A 12,699-nucleotide genomic window follows, 5' to 3' on the forward strand; every position below is an offset into this window, starting at 1 on the left:
AAGGTGGTGCCTGCCTGTAATCCCAGCTACTCAGGAGTCTGAGGCAAGAGAATCGCCGGAACCTGGGAGGCGGAGGTTGCAGTGAGGTGCTCCAGCCTGGGCGACACAGTGAGTGAGAGACTCTGTCTCAAAAATAAATAAATAAATATATTTTTAAAAAACCCTGTAAGTGAAAAACTGACAATCCCAAATGCCGACAAGGACATGAAACAGCAAGAACTCATTTATTTGCATTTATGGCCAACGGAAATGCAAAATGACACAGTCACTTTGGAAGACATTTGGCAGTTTCTTACACAACTAAACATAGGTTCACCATGTGATCCAACAATTCAACTCCCAGGCGTTTATTCAATTGAGTTGAAAACCTACGTCCACACAAAAGCCTGCACGCACGTTTATAATGGTTTTATTTGTAATTGCCAAAATTGGAAGCAATCAAGATGTCCTTCAATAGTGAATGGGGCCGGGTGCAGTGGCTCACGCCTGTAATCTCAGCACTTTGGGAGGCCAAGGCGGGCGGATTGCCTGAGGTCAGGAGTTCGAGACCAGTGTGCCCAACATGGAGAAACCCCGTCTCTACTAAAAATACAAAATTAGTCGGGTATGGTGGCACATGCCTGTAATCCCAGCTACTTCGGAGGCTGAGGCAGGAGAATCGCTTGAACCCAGGAGGCAGTGAGCCGAGATCACACCACTACACTCCAGCCTGGGCAACAAGAGCGAAACTCTGTCAAAAAGAAAAGGAAAGAAAAGAAAAAAGAAAAAGAAACAGTGAATGGATAAACTGTTCAGTACATTCATATAATGAAATATTGCTCAGCAATAAATAAGAGCTATCAAGTGACAGAGAAACACGGCTGACCCATATGTGCATACGGCTAAGAGAAAGAAGCTAGTCTGAAGAGGCTGCACGCTCTACAATTCCAACAGTATCACATTCTGGAGAAAGTAAAACTACAGAGACCAGAGGCACAGGGGCCTGGGGATGAAATGAATAGGGGAAGGGCAGAGGAATTTCTTAGAACGGTAAAACTATTATGTATGATACTGTAATGGTTGATACATGACAACCAAAACCTTAAAACTGGACAACACAGAGTGAACCTTCATGAATGAAAATTCTGTTTTATTTTTGAGACAAGGTCTTGCTCTCTCTCCCGGGCTGGAGTGTGGAGGTATGATCACCGCTCACTGCAGCCTTAACCTCCTGGGCTCAAGCGATCCCCCACCTCAGACTCCCCAGTAGCAGAGACTGTAGGTGCATGCCACCACACCTAGCTAATTTTTGTAGGATCTCATCATGATGCCCAGGCTGGTCTTGAACTCCCGGCTCAAGCGATTCTCCAGCCTCAGCTCCCAAAGTGCTGGGATTACATACCCAGCCTCAAAAAATTTAAATAATTTAGGAGGGCAGAGGATCCCAAGAAAGATGTAGAATGTGACAGAAGACTGCGATTGTGTTACAAAGGTATGAAAGACCTCGCTGCAGCGGGCGGGGGAGAGGAGCTGACCTAAGTGGCTCTGGAAATGAGTGGGGTCTGTAAGACTAAAGGCAAAAGGAACTCGCATCTGCAGTGTGCTTTAGTTGATACGGTTGCTTCCCACAGGGATACAGGTTGGCAATTCTGATATCAGGGTACATCCGTACTGGGGTTGAGCAGCTAAATAAGTAGAGAGCAGATGGTGGAGCTCCGTCCCTCGCTCGCAGAGGCGAGTTTAAAGATCATGAAGGGGAGGCAGCTGAATGATCCTGGTGGTGACAGGCAGGACCGGAGGCATCTGTGAGGGTTCCGGTTTAACTTAACATAGGCACAGATGGCTACAGACAAAACTATGTACAGGTGAGTGCACATACATGTTAGCACACACACATATTTATTGCTTTTGTCTGCAAGAGAACATAAAGGAAATAACACCCCAGCAGCAGTGAACACACCTGGCACCTGGATCTTGGTTTCCTAGTCCCGTTCTGCCCGAAAGGAACCAGCGCTCCATGGGGAAGTGGCTGATTCTAGGACTGGGACAGGAAAAATACAAGGTGGGTCTGGAGCATCCTGCAGTGCCAGAAAGGAAGGAAGTGCTCAGAAAAACAAACAACTACAGACCACACACACGCACACACACACACCATGCACACACACACACACCACAAACTCACATACACACACCACAAACACATACACATGCACAATGGACACACACACATATACACACAAAGGCACCATGCACACACATACACACCACAAACACATACACACACCACAAACACAAACACACACACACCACACACACCATGCACTCACACACAGGCACCGTGCACACACATACACACCACAAACATACACACATACACTCACACACACGTCACAAACACACATATGCACCATGCACACACACACACACAAAGGCACCATGCACACACACACATACACACCACATACATACACTCACACACACCATGCACACACACACCACAAACACATACACACACTACAAACACATACACATGCACCATGCACACACATATACACACACATCACACACACACACCATGCACTCACACACAGGCACTGTGCACACACACACATACCACAAACATACATACACACATACACTCACACACACGCACCATGCACACACACACTACAAACACACATACACCACAAACACACACACATACATACACACAAAGGTACCATGCACACACACACACCAGGCACCATGCACACACACACACACACTCCACAAACATACATACACACATACACTCACACACACACACCATGCACACACACACACCACAAACACGCATACATACACATACCACAAACACACACAGACCATGCACACACACACCACACACACCATGCACACACGCACACACCACAAACACACATAGACATACATGCACCATACACATACACACACCACAAACACACACACCATGCACACACACATACACACCACAAACATACATACACTCACACACATGCACCATGCACACATATACACACACACCAGACACATACATGCACCATGCACAGACACACCCCACACGCATACACACATGCACCATGCACATACACACCACACACACCATGCACACACGTATATACACACCACCTGCATACATATGTCATAAACACATACACCACACACACATACAAACACACCACAAACTCACCACACACGCATCACACACATACACAGCACACACACATACATACACTCACACACACGCACCATGCACACACATATACACACATACCACACACACAGGCACCATGCACATACACACCACAAACATACATACACACATACAGTCACACACATACACACCCAAACTCACACACACACCATGCACACACCACAAACAGGCATACATACATACACTTTTACACACACACCATACATACATACACACACACCACACACATACAACATACACACACCACAAACACATACACACCCCATGCACACACACATACACACACCACACATATACACATACACTACACACATACGCAGGCACCATGCACACACATACACACAACATACACATACACACCACAAATATGCACCATGCCCACAAATACACACACACCACACAGGCACCATGCACATACACGCACCATGCATATACACATATACCCACATATACACCACATACACATACACACGCACATACACACATACATTAAACACATACATACGCACACACCACACATACACATGCACACACGTGCACATACACATGTATACACATACACATGCACACACATACACACCAAACACAAAGATACACACACACACTCGATGTAAATATGCGAGTGGACCCAGGGTCCAACAGAGTGAACTCCCAGAGTTTGAGCAACACAATGAATGAAGCGGCACCTCATGCTACATCCCCAACCCAAAGTGTGCTGTAAATATCCACAAGTCCATAGCGATGTAAATAAGTGATCAAATAAATTCACAAATGGGGGAGAAGAGACCAGTCTCCTCTGCAGAAGAATTCTAAACCAATGACGTAGACATGGCTCCTAAGGAGGAGCAGAGCCCCCCACCCAGCCCCTCGACATGGGCTGGTACAGTGCCGCCCTTCCAGAGAGCGCGGGGTGGGAAGGGTGCGGCTCCACCTGCAGAAACCCTCGGAGCTGGCTGATCTGTCGTGGCTAGCAGAGGAGCCTGAGGAGCCTCTGCAGAAGACAAGGCCGGCGCCAAGTCACGAGTCCACCGATGCAGTTGCCCCTGAGAGGATGGATGAAGATGCTGCTTCACCTCTGGCATCTTCTTCCAAAAAACCTGTGACTCCAGCTCATCATGAGAAAAAGAGCAGGCGGATCTTAGCAGGGACATCCCGCCACCCACCCGGCCTCTTTGGAGCTGTCCAGGTCGTCAAAAACAAGGAGTCTGAGAAATGGCCCAGCCCAGGGGCCCTGGGAGACAGACGCTGAGGAATGTAGTCCTGGAACGCAGAAAGGATGTCAGGGAAAACAAATGAGGGAATCTGAACCGTGACTTTATTTGGTCAATGATGCATTGATACTGGTTTATTCATTATAACAAATATACCAAACTAAGGCAAGACGGTAATAACGAGGCGAACTGTGGGTGGGGTTGGGGGGGGCAGGGAAGCTCTCTGTATTATTTCTGTAAATCTCAAACCCTTCCAAAAAATAAAGTCCATTCGTTTTTTAAAAATGCTAAACTGGGGCCAGGCACAGTGGCTCATGCCTGTAATCCCAGCACTTTGGGAGGCCGAGGCGGGTGGATCATCTGAAGTCAAGAGTTTGAGACCATCCTGACCAATGTGGCGAAATCCTGTCTGTACTAAAAACACACCAATTAGCCAGGCATGGTGGGGGATGCCTGTAGTCCCAGCTACTCGGGAGGCTGAGGCAGGAGAATCGCTTGAACCCAGGAGGCGGAGGTTGCAGTGAGCCAAGATCACACCACTGCACTCCAGCCTTGGCGACAGAGCGAGATTCTGTCTCAAAAAAAAAAAGCAAAGCTGACTATGTTGTCACACCCCCTCCTCCCTAATTATGAAAGGCACAATTAGGTGTTGCAGTGGGCCCTGGAAATGGGGTCTCTGCCGGCCCCAGCACGGTAGGACGGGGATGGTACCTCATGTCTACAGACAGGAGGATGTGGCCACAGAAACGGGCAGTGCGGCCCAGGCAGGGTCAGCATGGCTCCACCTGCAGAAGCCCTCGGAGCTGGCTGACCCATCTTGGCACCCCTTGGCTTGGGGCTGCCCGCTGAAGCCTCACTTGGTTTGTGTAATCAGAAAAACTCACGGTGTGGTGGATAGAAGTGTGTCAGTCAGCTCAGTCTGCCGTTACAAAATACCGCAGAACAGAAATGTATTTTCTGCCCTTTCTGGCTGCTGGAAGCCTGAGATCAGGGTGCCAGCGCGGTCAGGTTCAGAGGCTCTGGCTCCATCTCTGTGTCCTCCAGGGCCTTTCCTCAGCATATGCATGTCGAGGGGAGGGGAGAGACAGAGAGGGACAGAGAGGTGGGGGAGAGACAGAGACAGAGAGGGAGAGAGAAGTGGGGGAGAGACAGAGAGGGAGAGAGAGGTCAGGGAGAGACAGAGAGGGAGAGAGAGGTGGGGAGAGACAGAGAGGGAGAGAGAGGTGGGGAGAGACAGAGAGGGAGAGAGGTGGGGAGAGACAGAGAGGGAGAGAGAGGTGGGGAGAGACAGAGAGGGAGAGAGAGGTGGGGAGAGACAGAGAGGGAGAGAGAGGTGGGGGAGAGACAGAGAGGGAGAGAGAGGTGGAGAGACAGAGAGGGAGAGAGAGGTGGGGGAGAGACAGCAGAAAGGGAGAGACAAAGACAGAGAGGGAGAGAGAGATGAGGGAGAGAGAGAGACAGAGAGAGATGGGGAGAGACAGAGGAGAGAGAGAGATGGGGAGAGACAGAGACAGGGAGATAGATGGAGGAGAGAGGGAGAGAGAGACATGGAGACAGAGAGAATTTGTGGGGAGAGAGTGCATGAGCTCTGGGCTTCTCCTGTTATCAGGGCACCAACCCTGTCCTGTGAGCCCAGACTCAAGACTTCATCTGACCCTAATCACCTCCCAAGGGCCCCCTCCAAATGCCGTCACATAGGCTTAGGGCTTCAACATATGGATTTGTTCAGTCCACAGCAAGAAGCCTGGGTTCCTCACAACAGAGCTGTGGCCCCTCTGCCAACTTCCATTCCAAGCCAGTCCACAGAGCCAGGCCCTGAGGAAGGACCTAATGACACTGCCGAGGGTTTTTTTTTTTTTTTTTGAGACAGAGTCTCACTCTGTCGCCCAGGTTGGAGTGCTGTGGCACGATCTCAGCTCACTGCAAGTTCCTCCTCCCGGGTTCCCGCCATTCTCCTGCCTCAGCCTCCCAAGTAGCTGGCACTACAGGCGCCCGCCACCACACCCAGCTAATTGTTTATATTTTTAATAGAGACGGGGCTTCACCATGTTAGCCAGGATGGTCTCGATCTCCTGACCTTGTGATCCGCCCGCCTCGGCCTCCCAGAGTGCTGGGATTGCAGGCGTGAGTCACTGCGCCCGGCCGACACTGCCAAGGATTTTACTGTAAATTTCCTTCCTGGACTTCCCATAGGCCCCTAAGAACCACGTGCCAGATGGCTATGAAGGGAAGGAGAGAAATACAGTCTTTTCAGGGACCTGGCTATGCATGGACGTTGATTCCACAGTGGTCTGCTCAGCACAGCAGGGGCTTGTGGCCATCTGGTGATCCATGAGTTCTAGCTGAGATCTGTCTCTCGGCGAGGGCAGTGACCTGCTCTCTGGTTTCAGAATGCATCATTGGCACAGACATCCTCAGAATCCTACATTGGTCCCTGACCCATGGGATGAGGTGTCTCGTGTTGGAAAAGGCCAGAAGGAGGCCATAGAGCTGCCTCTACCCAGGAAAATAGTTCATCGAAGTCAGTCCTGCCTCCTGGAGGAACAGCAGAGAATAGTGCCACCATCGAGCACCTGAAGATGCAGGGCTGGAGATTCCACCACAGCCCAGTTTGCCTCCCTTATTTGGCCTGTGCAGAAGGCAGGTGGATCTTGAAGGACGGGGAATTGCTGTACAAATAATCAGATGGTGATTAGTGTAACTGCTGCTGCTGACATGCGTTCGTTGATAAAGCAAATCTGCACGTCCCCTGCGGCCTCATGGGCAGCGCATTCATCAGGGAAGGCCTTTGTCTCCACGCCTGCGGGTGAAGACCATCGGAAGACTTTGCTTCCAACAGGCAAGGCCAGCAGTTCATCTTCACTTCCCTCCCTCCAGGGACGCCAGCGCCCAGCTCGGAGTCGTCCTCTGGTGACGGGAACCCACATCGCCCTCGCTGCCCTCGCTTGCAGGGAATCACACACTGCCCCTTCCGGGGAGGCCATCGTGTGGACTGGACTCGGTGAGCAGAAAGTAGCCACTGCCCTCAACACCGCCCTAGAGCATCTGCGAGCCACATGCCTGGGGCCCACACCTCCAGCACGTCTAGGGACCCAGTGGTCCATCCCTTTCCAAGCACAAGGCAAGTGGCTACCTCAGTCCCTTCCACCACGAAGACAGAGGCATGATGCCTAGTGCTGTAGGTCTCATGTTATTTGGGAAGCAACTTTTGCCTTATTTGGAAGTGCTGCTCCAACGCCTTAACCCAAGACAGGAGGTGGCCTGCTAGGGGCCACGTGCCACATGGGCTGCTTGGCCACTTCGACCCCATGGTAGGGGCCACGCACCATGTGGGCTGCTCTGCCACTTGGACCTCATGGCCGAGCAGACCCAATGGTGCTTGAACTGTGTGGAGCTTCTGGCTGGACCTCTAGTTGGCCCCTGCACTGACCTTCAGCAAAGCATTGCCACCATCTGGAGATAGGTGTCCCAGGGTCCACCATCTGGACATAGCTGTTGCAGCCCATGTCATCTGGAGATAGGTGTCCTGGCATCCACCATCTGAAGAGAAGTGTCCTGGTTCCCACTATCTAGAGATAGCTAAGCCAGACCCACCATCCAGAGAGAGGTATTCCAGCCCCCACCATCTGGAGAGAGGTATCCCGGCCCCCACCATCTGGGGAGAGCTGTCTGGCTCCAACCACGCTCCAGATACTGAGCAGGGTCAAGGGCCACATTCTTTTTTTTTTGGATAGGGTCTTGCTTTGTCGCTCAGTCTGGAGTGCAGTGGTATAATCACAGGTCTGCAGCCTCGATCTCCCAGGCCTCAGCAATCCTTCCACCCCAGCCTCTCAAGTAGCTGAGACTACAGGTTTGACCACACCTGGCAAATGTTTGTATGTTTTGTAGAGATGGGGTCTCCCTGTGTTGCCAAGGCTGGTCTCAAACGCCCGTGCTCAAGTGATCCTCCCACCTCCACCTCCCAAAGTGTTGAGATTACAGGCATAAGCCGCCGTGCCCAGCCCCAAGGGCCACATTCTAACGCCTGGGCTGCCGTCGTGCCCTGGGTGTGGTCGGACCCACCAGCCTCAGGGCTGGGTGTGCACAGCAGATGCCACTGACAGAAGTGGTCTATGCCTGATCAGCTCAAAAAGGTCCTGGGGGCCCCGGGGTCCTGAACAGGTGTGAACAGGCAGCTCCCCTCACTCTGCCTCATCTCTCTGAAATACACCACTGGGTCGTGAGGAGTTCCCTGGGACCCGATGACTAAGAAAGCACAAATGCAGCCCTGGTCACAGATGGCTCTGCATAATAAGCTGGCACCACCCCGAAGTGGGCACCCCAGCACGGCAGCGCCACCTGGGTGTGGGAGGCCAGGCCTGCACGACAGATGCAAAGGCAGGTCCTCGCCGGGTAGAGCAGTAAGCAGGATGAAGGAGGAGGCAGAGCTCCGTGGACGCCCCGCCATGGCCGACCGTCTAGCTGACGGCCAGGCACTTGGGTACTACTACAAAGTTAGAGATGAAAAGGTCTGGGTGACAGTGTGTAGACAGACCTCTTGGGGTGGGCAGAGTGTGAAGAATTTGTGTGCAAAGACCTGCCGCAGCAGAGGAGGACCCTAATAGTCAGATGGAAAAAATTACCCATTCGTGCACATAAGCCAGCCTCTTTCCCCAGCTCCCCTTGTCCTGAGTCAGGGCCAAGTGGCTGTGGCAGTGGGAAGCGGATTACCCTGGGTGCCCCGCAGCCAACAGCAGAGACCAACACTGGCCCCTTCCTCCACCATGGAGGACGCTTGTCCCAGCAGGATGGGCTCCCACCCCGGCTGTGGAATGCTCGGTGCCCTCAATGCCTCTGCCCAAACCACCACCCTGCACATTCGGAGCACCTCACCCACCCACGGGGTGCTCCACACGGCGGCACTGCCATTGTCCTGGGGACAGCAATGGGCCGGTGCTCCTGGAACCCACGGATCTCGCCATGTTCCTGATGGAATGGCCTTTGGGAGGCTCAGTTTTGGCACCAGCTGAGTGGCAATGCTGTGGATTCGGGGTCCTCCGGATGCAGCGGACCCCGAATCAGGCACTGAATCAGCACCTGATCTCTGGCTTTTCCCAAAGCTGGGGCTCACTGGTCCAGGGGTGGAGGAGTGGAAACCGCAACCCTTTCCCATTGTCGTTCATCCCCAGTGAGCCACGTGTGAAAGTTCTGCCCCCTGCAGTGTCGCACGCTGTTGGTCTAGAGGCCTCAGATTCCCAGGGACCAACTCATCCTGGTTGGCTTAAGACTTTGCCAGGTTTAAAACGGAAAGTCCCATGTCCTAGGAATCCCCCTGGTCCTGGGAAAGCCCTGGAGTGCTTCCAGCAGGGGACACGTTACGCAGGAAGTTGAGACTGCCCACCTGGACACGGGTTCCTCACACCAGGGGGTCGACAAAGAAGAGGGTCCCTGTGCTGGCCAGGCTGACTAAGCCCAACAAGGGGAACCTGGAACTCGATTACAGAACAGGGCTAAGGAGGAGAAATTTGGGGGGCAGGAGATCATCTGTAATATCGTGTAGCTCCCCTAAGCCTTGTATAAAATGCCATTGGAAAACCAGAACCACCCCATAAGGTGGAAGTGCTAACGGCATAGGCCTTTTGGGAAGGAACGTTTGGGTCACCCCACCAGGCAATGAACCATGGCCAGCAGTGGTGCTTGCAGAGGGCAAAGGGCCCACACAGGAGTGACGGAAGAGCGTGGCCATGAAGACGGCACCAGCCACGACCATGTGACTGTAGAAATGAGTACCTCTTATCCTCACACAAGTCATACTTGTACTAACATTATCCAATCATTCTTCCTGCTTTTCACCTCTTCCGTTGCCCTGCTATCTGCATAAAATGTGTTAACGATAGTTAACTTTACATTTCATCTCAGTATTTGTGTCATCCAACCCCCAAACATGCTCTTTGGAGTGTCAAGTGTTAAATGCTCTTAGAGAAACTGAGTAGAAGAACAAGGATCATCTTCTGAAATGTGGATAAAATGACATGAACCTTTTGTTCACTCCCTTCTGGTTGGAATATTTGCATCATATTACGTAGAAGCATGATTCTGTTTTTTGCTTTATTGGGAAGTTAAATGTGGTTTTTAAAAGACGTGTGCGTGTGTGCTGAGTTGTCCAGAGGAGGGCCCTGCCAGGTTGTTCCCTTATTCCAAGCTGGAGACCCGTTTCCCAGAACCTTTGCCTCTGTGGTTGGGTCACACAGAAGTGAGGCAGTGGCCCATTCTTCTCTGGAAGGGGCCGAGATGGATGTGGTAGCATATGGAGCATCTGCGTTTGGCAGATCCCAGCCTGTGCCTCAATTGCACAATTGAGCCGGTCCCTCAATTGGATCCACAGATGACACCATCTGGCTGTGAACCCATCAAGTGTCCCAAACGCGTCTCTCCCAACATTGCCAACACTTGACTTCTAAGAACCCTGTTTCTGGATCAGGCCAGCTGTTGCCTCCCCAGAGAGAGACTGTGGAGCTGAAGCCAGCCTCCCTCCTTCCCCCATCTCATCTCCTTCACGTCACTCACCATCAGCAAAGTTACTATGTGGTCACTGGTTTGTCCCTGTCCCTGCCTAGTAACATGTAAACTCCATGAAAGGGGGCCCTTTTCTGTCTTGCTCACTGCTGTGTCCCATAAGTCCCCAGCTCGTCAGGACACTAGAATATTAGGCAAGGTCCACTGGCTGGATGAATGTGCCGAGGATGGGGTGCCATGCAGTGAAAAGACGGAAAGCATTAGAAGCACAGCAAGACAGATACACATAAAAATTATGGAGGCCTTGGAGAAACAGAATGATACACAAAAGAGCACTATTGGCCGGGTACAGTGGCTCACGCCTAGAATCCCAGCACTTTGGGAGGCCAAGGCGGGAGGATCACTTGAACCCAGGAGTTCGACGCCAGCCTGGGCCACATGGTGAGACCCTGAGTCTATTAAAAAAAAAATACAAAAAATTAGCCCGGCATGGTGACGCCTGCCTGTAGTCCCAGCTCCTCAAGAAGCTGAAGTGGGAGGATCCCTTGAGCCCAGGAGGTCAAGGCTACTGTGAGCTAAGATTGCACCACTGCACTCTAGCCTCAGAGACACAGTTAGACTCTGTCTCAAAAAGGGGTGGGGCACTATATTTTAATGAAGATGCAGATAACAGAAATATGGACTGCAGGAGGTAGGAGAGGAGGAGCTGATGGGGTGGGGGAGGTTTGAGAGATCGGGTGTTATTTAAGGGCTGGTATGAACAGCAGGATGCAACCTGCTTGCTTCTTACTTGGAAGTTAGGGGAGGAGAGAGGGGAAGGAGGGATGAAGGCAACTTCTGGGCAATCTTCCATTGTGAGGTGGGGTCCACGTCCCCACAACCCACGAACTTGGGCGGCCATGGCGGCATGTGGCAAACCTGGCAGGTGATTCCAACAGGCTTCACTCTGTGTGCTGGATCCGCAGGCTGCCTCTGGGAGCTGGGTGTACAGGTGCTCTGGCCAACCACCCAGGGTGAGCCCAGCCATTCACGCCGAGGGTGCACCTGCTCAGGGCAGAAGCCTCTGGATGGCTCCAGCCTGTCCCGCAGAGCTGGCTCCACCACTCACGTCTTCCCACCGGAGGCCAGCACCTAGAGAAGCAGAGAAGAGCTGTTCCCGAGTGCCCTGAGTTCCTGATCCAAAGAGGACACCATCCGGCTGTGGACCCATCAAGTGTCCCAAACAGGTCTGCTCCTCTGCGGAACACATGAACGCTGTTGTTGGACAGCACTGAGGTTGGGTGGTTTGTTACACACGCAGAGACAGCTGAACAGACGGAGAAGAGTAGGGTCAAGCTGCCAGCTGGATAAGGGAAGTACTTGGGGGACAAAGGGATTGGCGGGGTTGGTGCAGACCAGACGAGAAAGGGCACAAAGGGGGACAAGGTCCCGGTGAGAGGCCCGGCACGGTCACCCGCCTCAGGCCGCGCTAGATGGGGCGAGGGCCACCAGCTGGGGCCGCTCCTGCTTCCCAGACAGGCGAGATCCCGCAGCGACTACCACCCCTGGGCTGAAGTCGGTGCTTGCCCCCCCTCCTCCCGCCTCTCTGGCCCGCCCCAATCCCCACCCTCATTCCCCGCCCCCCAGCTCCCCGGGTCCCTCCCTTCCCTCCTCGTTGTCGGGCTCCAGTCCTTCGGGTCACTGTTCTCAGGAGGCTGCCCCGGCTCCTGGTCGGGCTGTGCCCATCCCCCGCCGCCCTCCACGGTCCCCGAGCCGCGCTCCGTGGCCCAGGTGGACGTGCGC

This window comes from Rhinopithecus bieti, unplaced genomic scaffold, assembly GCF_001698545.2.
Source record: "Rhinopithecus bieti isolate Rb0 unplaced genomic scaffold, ASM169854v2 scaffold_25906, whole genome shotgun sequence".
Classification (NCBI taxonomy): domain Eukaryota; kingdom Metazoa; phylum Chordata; class Mammalia; order Primates; family Cercopithecidae; genus Rhinopithecus; species Rhinopithecus bieti.